Source organism: Vicia villosa, unplaced genomic scaffold (assembly GCF_029867415.1).
Source record: "Vicia villosa cultivar HV-30 ecotype Madison, WI unplaced genomic scaffold, Vvil1.0 ctg.000540F_1_1, whole genome shotgun sequence".
NCBI lineage: Eukaryota > Viridiplantae > Streptophyta > Magnoliopsida > Fabales > Fabaceae > Vicia > Vicia villosa.
In genome coordinates, this window is record NW_026705248.1 from 482,345 (window position 1) to 490,881 (window position 8,537).

Below are 8,537 nucleotides of genomic sequence, written 5' to 3' on the forward strand. Positions count from 1 at the left end.
TACACCAAAAAAACCCTAATCTATCTGCTCAGATGTTATGTTATCCCTTTTTCTCTCTTTTTCAGTCATCGTAGATTTAAAATTTACTCTTAATTTTGCTCTCACAGCTATCAGTTTTCCCTTCTTACCGTGTTTCTTTATATAATTCACATCTTTTATTTTTGCAGTTAGTTTATTCATCTTTTAGCAATGTATGCTGAAATTGATGTTGAATGATGAAAAAAATCAATCGGATTCCCATTGATATTTTCATAGATGAGATTAACCAGCTACTTCTGACAACATCAAATTGTTTTCTACTTTTTTTTTTTTTTACATTTCTTAGTTTTAAATTGAATTGCCTCTTCTTTCAGTTGCAAGATCTGAGATCTAGATCGATTACTTGGTAACTTTGTTCTGGGGGCATAAATTAATTTGACCAATTTTCGGGGACTTGCATTATCCTGATCTATGGTTTTGTGTATTTCTGGATCCCTGTTTTGGTTACATTTACAAATTTTTTACTGTTTTTAATTGTTTTTAATTTTTCTTATTGTATAATCAGTTGATGAATATTATTTTTATTATTTAAATGTATTTGGGGTTGCATCAATACTGCTCGTAGGTTTTTTTAAGTAGATGTTACAAACCACATCTTAAAATATACAATTTTCAATAGTTTTTTATTAAATTTATAAGGTAAAGAATTTTCTAAGGTGGATATTTTTGTAAACATTCTTTAATTAAAGATCAATAGTTTTAAAACTTAATCATTATTTTAATTTATAAAATTAAAGGTAACTTTATATTTTGGATGTTTTTTGGAAAGTTTTTTGGTTCAGAAACAATTTCAATTTACACTGTTCATAATTAATATAGTATATCTTAAATGATAGGTTAAAATGGAGTACTCGACTTATTTATTAGTAAAAAAATTTAAATTAAATAATGTTTGATAATTTTTAATAAAAATGTGTATAGTTAAATATTAAAAAATAACTTAATTTAAATAAAGCTAAAATTTTAATTAAGATTGGACATTTGTTGTTTTTAATTTATGCACCTAACAGGTAGTAATGTATATTTTTATCATTAATATAATTGATTAATTTCTTAATGTTACAAACATAAATTTGTGTTATAAAATAAGTTTTAAAAATAAATATTTTTTTTAAATATAATATTATTTTTTATTGTGTTATAAAATAAGTTTTAAAAATAAATATTTTATTTTAAATATATTATTATTTTTTATTTAAGTGCACCGTTTCACTATAAAATATAATATTATTTTAAATAAGTATTTTAAGAAAATGGTATTATTTGTATCTTAAATAAAATTAAATTGTTACAGTCAAATTTAGGATGAAGTCATGCCTTTAAATTGTTACAGTCAAATTTAGGATAAAGTGATGCCTTTAGTTACCAAAGTGTTAATGATGGTTACAATCAAATTTATGAAGTGATTTATTGTGGCAGTTATCGAAGTGTCATTGATGCTGCTTCAAAATGTTGCAAGTAGCTAGTTGTTCTGAACAATTGTGCCAAAGTTTATAAACTAAGTCTATCAACTATCATGCTCAATACAATTAAATTTATGAAGTGATTCATTGTGTCAGTTACCGAAGTCAAATTTATGAAGTAATTCATTGTGTCAGTGCCATTGACGCCACTCAAAATGTTGCATTGTTATTCATTGTGCCACAGGCAAGTCAATCGAAGTGACATTGACATCGCTTCAAAATGTTTGTATACCTCAGATGCTTACCTAAATTGAAGTTCTCTTTCGGTGCTCTTTGTAAATATGTCAAAAAGATAAGTTTTTTAAAAACATATTTTAAATCCAAAAGTGTTGTTTCTACCTCCAGAATATATTTTAAATCCAAAAGTGTTGTTTTTACCTCCAGAAATGGCTAGAACCATGATTAATGAAACAAATGTGGCTAGACATTTCTAGGCATAGGTTGTGAATACAACTTGTTATATTCATAATAGAATCTCATTAAGACCTATTCTTGAAAATAATACCTACGAATTTGAAATAAAACTAAACATTTCATATATTCTTGAAAATAATACCTACGAATTTGGAATAAAACTAAACATTTCATATTTTCATCCATTTGGATGTACTTGTTTCATTTTAAACATTAAAGATTATTTGAACAAGTTTGATTCTAAGGCACAAAAGAAGATTGTTAAAGTCAGAAGTGATCATGGTGGTGAATTTGAAAATCAACCGTTTAAAGAGCTATTTGACTTCAATGGTATATCCCATGATTTCTCCTATCCAATAACTCCTCAGCAAAATGGAGTTGAGGAAAGGAAGAATAAGATATTGCAAGAAATGGCTAGAACCATGATCAATGAAACAAATGTTATAGCCATGATCAATGAAACAAATGTGGCTAAGCATTTCTAGGCAGAAGCTGTGAATACAACTTGTTATATTCATAATAGAATCTCTGTAAGACCTATTCTTGAAAAGAATCCCTATGAATTATGAAAGGGAATAAAACTAAAAATTTCATATTTTCATCCATTTGAATGCACCTGTTTCATTTTAAACACTAAAGATTATCTGAACAAGTTTGATTCTAAGGCACAAAAGTGTATCATATTGGGATACTCATAACTCTCTAAGGGCTATAAGATATAAAATAATGAAAACGCATTGTTGAAGAGTTAATTCATGTCAGATTTGATGACAAGCATGACTTAGAAAACTCAAAGCTGTTTGAAAGTTTTGCAGATCTAGAGATTACACTCGAAGGAGCTGAACAAAAGATCAAGGACTCTGAGGTAGATATTCCAAATAATAATGACAAATAAGAATCCTTTGGAGGTACATGATTTCAAATAAAACCAAGGCAAAGGAAAATTGTATATAAAGAATTAATTCGGAGAAACAAAACTGAACCAGTCAGAACTAGATCCACGTTCAAGCAATTTGAAGACACTCTTCTAGGTCACCCAAAGATCTAAATGCTCTGATATATGATGCTTGACTAAAGTGAATTCTTACAACAGGATCAAATGAAATATGAACATGGCTCATAAAAACCCTCCATCTTTGTTAAAGTCTAAAGTTTTAGATTTAGGGGGACATTGTTTAACTCACTTGGAGTCTTTTAATCAATGCTCAGTTATCCCTATTTTCTAAAATTTGTAAGTCTTTGACTCAGGGAGAAAGCGTACAACTCAAGGGGAGTTTTATCTATCTAAACTCTGATTTGTTTATTTTTTATGATATAAACTTGTAAAATTGTTACATCAAAATACATAGTTTTGTCATCATCAAAAATGGGGAGTTGTCCGAACAAAATTTGGGTCTGCATTTAATATTTGAGTTTTGATGATAACAATACATATATTTGTATGAAACAATTTGTACTCTAATAGTTTCTTAAGTATGCAGATTCACTATTTTGGTTGATTAATATTGATGTCCAAATAATCTTCTGAATCAGCGTCATCACACATCAGAAGAACTATTCATCTCAACTATGAACAAACGTCAGCAGTTTTGAAGAATGTTGAAAAACTCATTAAAAAAGGATCTACAAATATTCTCAAGTAAAACGAGTACTCAGATACAAAAATTTAGTTCAAAAATGCTTATTGCTTCTAGTTCAGAAATCAATGTGTCATTCAGAAAGGCTGTTGCTTTTGACTCTGAAGACCTCTTTTTGTTTCTAAAGGAATCTCTCTCTTGGAACGTCTGCATTACTTGATCTCCTCACTGCACGCGCTACTTCAGATAAGAACCACATCACAACTAAAGAACGATCATAAACTTGCAAAAGAAGCAACATGGTACAAAAGTACATCACATTTTCCACTTTTGTATGACGTAGTGTACATCACATTGGTGGGTGGACATGGTTAGCCTTTTCTAAGGTGTACCTGGATAACTGAAAGTGTTTTTTTATCTTTCCTTGAACTATCTCTTTAACTTTTGAAAACCCTTTTTTAAAAGAATCAAAATTTTAAGAAAACACAATTCAAACCCCTTATTTCTTGAGTTTTTCTCAACCTTCCAATGGGAGACAGAAGATATGATTCAAAAGTGGTTCGAAGAAAAATGCAAAAGAGAGACTTAATGATGAGACAAGTCGCCATACCCATCCAAGAGGGAAACTACAACTTAATTGGAAAGGACAATAACTAACCATCTTGTGTGAAGATTTCAACTAAAAATCTCGCAAGTGGGACTCGACTAAAGCCTTGCCCAAGATATTCAACTAAAAGTTTCATGTGAAAAACTCGACTAAAGTCTCGTTAGAAAAATTTAACTTAATACTCAAACCAATAGTCAATGACACCTAAGATGATCAACATTTTTAGAGAAACCTAACTTTAAAAATATGGTAGCATGAATTGATTTTTTTTAAAATTAGGAGAAGATAAAATAGTAAGAAAAAAAAGTAATTAAACCAAATAATATTATATTAGAAAACGCGTTGTCAGCAAAGAATGTGTATGTTTACAAAGAAAATAATCAAATTATAGTTCTAACAATTTAAAGAGGAATCTACATGTTACCCCTCCAATTAGACATGCCGCTTTTATCATTATATCATTATCTAAAGTCTCTAATTTTCAAAAAATATGCGTTTTACCGAAAATTTGTGGGGTGCACCTGGAATTTCAAAAAAATACTGATTTTTTTTAAAATTTCCATGAATTTTTACCCGAAATTTGGAAAAAATTATCGAAATTTCTGAAATTTCCGATATTTTTTACCTAATAAAATAAAATTAGACTATCATAAATTTGAAATTTTTGATAGTACAATTTTTTTTTAATTTTTAACTTTAGAAAATATACTAAATTTTTTGAAAATTCTATCGAAAATTTCATTTTTCACCCTAATAACTTATTTAAGGATAATTTTAAAATATTGGAGGTGACATTTATAAAAAAAGGTTGCATGTTAATTCCTCAGATATGAAACAGCACTCGGTGGATAAAGCCCATTAACCGAAAATGAGTAAAAATCTTAACTAAAAAGTAAGCCTATAAATACATTCCCTAAGCAATCTTCTACACAGAAACCCTAATTTCTTTGTTCCACTGTTTTGTCTTCTCTATTTTACAAATAAGCTCGAGTCTCTTATTTTTCACTGTGTTTCTGTATTTAATTCTTATATTTTATTCTTGCAATTTGTTGATTCATGTTTTTTCTTTTCAATATATGCTGAAATTGATGTTGAATGATGAAAAAAATCAATCGGATTCCCATTGATATGTGTAGAAGATGAAGATGGTTATTCATCTTGTTCTTGATTCAGTTACAACAGAAAACTAAAAGATAAAAGCACTCAGTGCTATAGAGAAAAGAAGCACTCTGTGCTCTATAGTTCATACAAGCTTAACTGAATCAAGAGATACAAGAGAGTCTATATATGTGTATCTTTAACAACTAATGGGCCTAACAGAACTAACAGAAAAATAAGGCCCAATGATATTGGGTTGACAGTGTTAACTACCCATTAGAAAACTATACTCTAACACCCCCCTCAAACTGAAGGATGCAGAGCCAGATTAACCACCTTTAGTTTGTTACGCAGCTCCTGAAAAGCTGTTGTGCCCAAGGGTTTTGTGAGAGTATCCGCAATCTGAAGAGCTGCAGGAACATGTTGAACTTTCATAGTACCTGTGACCACTCGTTCTCGGACAAAGTGAATATCTAGTTCAATGTGTTTGGTACGAGCATGGAGGACCGGATTGTGCGAAAGCATAACAGCACTGAGATTGTCACAGAGCAACACAGGTGAATGAAAGGGTATTTTAAGCTCAGAGAGAAGAGATTCCAGCCACAATAATTCAGAGGTCGAATGAGCTAACGCTCTATACTCTGCCTCTGTGCTAGAGCGAGCAAGAAGTGACTGCTTTTTGGAGCTCCAAGCTACTAAATTTGGGCCAAAGTAAATGCAGGAACCAGAGGTAGAGCGTCTATCATCAGGATCGCTTGCCCAGTCCGAGTCGCTATAGGCACGCAAAGAAAACTTTGAAGCAGAAACTGAAGGAGAGAGTAGTAAGCCATAATTTGCTGTGCCACTGAGATAGCGCAGGAGTCTGCGAACAGCTGCCCAATGGGTGTCAAGCGGACTTGCCATGAACTGACAAGCTTTGTTTACACTATAGGCAATGTCAGGTCTTGTCAATGTTACATATTGGAGAGCCCCCACGATAGACCGATACAGGTGCGGATCAGTCATGTAGTTCGTGCCATGTTTGCTAAGTTTGCAGTTGCTTAACATGGGTGTAGGGACACCATTGGCAGCAGTCATCTGAGCTTTAGTTAAGAGGTCCCGGATATACTTTGACTGAGTGAGAATCATAGATCCATTTTTGCAGAAGACAACTTCAATACCAAGAAAGTACTTTGGTTTGCCAAGCTTTTTGGGAGCAAAAGTACTATGTAGTTTGCTGATGAGATCATGAATCAGAGTTGAGTTGGAACCTGTGATTAGTATGTCATCAACATATACAAGAGCATATAAGGTTATACCTTTTCTGTAGTACACAAATAAGGAGGTATCACATTTGGAAGAAGTGAAGCCAAAGTGCAGTAATGCCTGAGTTAGCTTTTCATACCAGGCACGTGGAGCTTGTTTAAGGCCATAGATAGCCTTATTAAGTTTACAAACAAGACTCTTATCAGTACTTACAAATCCTGGAGGTTGTACCATGTACACATCTTCATGGAGAATGCCATTTAAAAAGGCATTGTTGATATCTATTTGCTGAATATCCCATTTGTAGGTGACAGCAAGTGTGAGTATCACTCTAATGGTTGTAGGTTTTACAACAGGAGAGAATGTCTCAGTATAGTCAAAACCATGTTCCTGATGGAAGCCCTTGGCCACCAACCTGGCTTTATGTTTTTGAATAGTACCATCAGCATTTTCTTTGACTTTGAATACCCATCTGCAACCTACAGCAACTCTTCCAGGAGGCAGACTAGTCAAAGTCCATGTTTTGTTGGCTTGTAAGGCATTAACTTCATCCTGCATTGCCTTAGCCCACTGTGGTTTGGACAAGGCTTGTTTAACACTAGATGGTTCAGACTCAGTATGAACAAGGAGGGCTTTTGGTTTGGAATGTCCAGTTTTGGCTCGGGTAAGCATAGGGTGGGCATTTTCAACAAGGGGCACCAAGGTCCCACTAGAGCCAATAGAGGGAGAAGCAGATGAATTAGACTCAGGTAAAGTAAGAGAGAGAGACAGGTTTGAGGGCTCTATGGCAGTTTCAGTGGCTGTGTGCAGCATTGTGTCAACTTGAGGGGACATGTCACTATTAATATCCTCAGGATATTGAGGTACCTTAGGTACGGATGCAGATGTGCTATGATATATGGGACTGGTATGACTATTTGAATTAATATGTTGGGCATTATCCATCAGTTCAGGTGGAGTAGCAGTACTACTGCCATGTGGATGTCTGGAAGTAACTGTAGGAGAAGTACTTCTATGGGCAGTCCTAGACACATATGAGTGACTAGTCATAGGCACACTATTTGATAGATTAGGATCCTGACCAACAGGTTGACTGTCAGTAGGGGGGTTTAAAAGATGCTGTACAGGTGTATCAGGGATGACTAGATTGTTAAGGGAAGCATTCAAATCTAGTTGTGAACCAGCAGACTTATGACAATGAGTATTAGTAGGACCATTTGAGAGGGAGAAAGAGAGAGAGGATGGTTGTTTTGAGCAGATAGCAGGCTGAGACAAAGTGTCACAGGAGTTAGTAGGAAACAGTTTTGGGAAGGGAAAGGCTTGTTCATTGAAAGTAACATCCTTGGAAATAAAGATTTTACCCTCTCTATTAAGGCACTTGTACCCTTTATGTTGTGATGACATTCCTAGATACACACACTCCTGACTTCTGAATTCAAACTTGTGTTTATTGAAGGGCCTGAGTAGAGGAAAACAAGAGCATCCAAACACACGTAAACTTTTATACTCAGGCTGTTTATGGTATAAGGCTTGGAAGGGAGAGCTAGCAGTAGGTAAGGCTGAGGTTGGGAGTCTATTGATTACATGGACAACAGTGGAGAAACTATGGTCCCAGTATGTTAGAGGAATGGATGCATGAGCCAGGATGGTGAGGCCCATTTCTACAATTTGTCTATGTTTCCTCTCAACAGATCCGTTTTGATGAGATGTGTGAGGACATGTTAATCTGTGTGATATGTCTAACTCTGTTAGGTACTTGGTAAAAGGTCGAAACTCTCCCCCAAAATCTGACTGGACAGACTTAATATTAATGTGGAATTGATTCAGCACAAACTTATGAAACAGTTTAAAGGCAAATAGAGCTTCAGATTTTTGTTTAAGAAAGTATAACCAAGTGTATCTAGTGTGTGCATCAACAAATGCTATGTAGTATTTATAGCCAGACTTAGAAGGATTAGGAGTAGGCCCCCATAGATCCGTGTAAATCATGTCAAAAGCTTTAGGATAAACTGTATTGGTAAGAGGGGCATGCAGCTTATGTGCTTTCCCAATGTGACAAGAATTGCAAAACTCAGTATTTGATTTATTAGGAAT

At 33.5% G+C, this 8,537-nt stretch overlaps 2 non-coding genes across 2 annotated transcripts; both read left to right on the forward strand.

The window, feature by feature from the left end:
- The first annotated feature begins 206 nt into the window (after positions 1 to 206).
- Positions 207 to 284, forward strand: LOC131629278 (small nucleolar RNA R12). Its single transcript, XR_009292004.1, has one exon. It is a non-coding gene; the product is annotated as a small nucleolar RNA R12 (small nucleolar RNA).
- Positions 285 to 5,189: 4,905 nt separating this feature from the next.
- On the forward strand, positions 5,190 to 5,281 carry LOC131629279 (small nucleolar RNA R12). Its single transcript, XR_009292005.1, has one exon. It is a non-coding gene; the product is annotated as a small nucleolar RNA R12 (small nucleolar RNA).
- Positions 5,282 to 8,537: the final 3,256 nt, after the last annotated feature.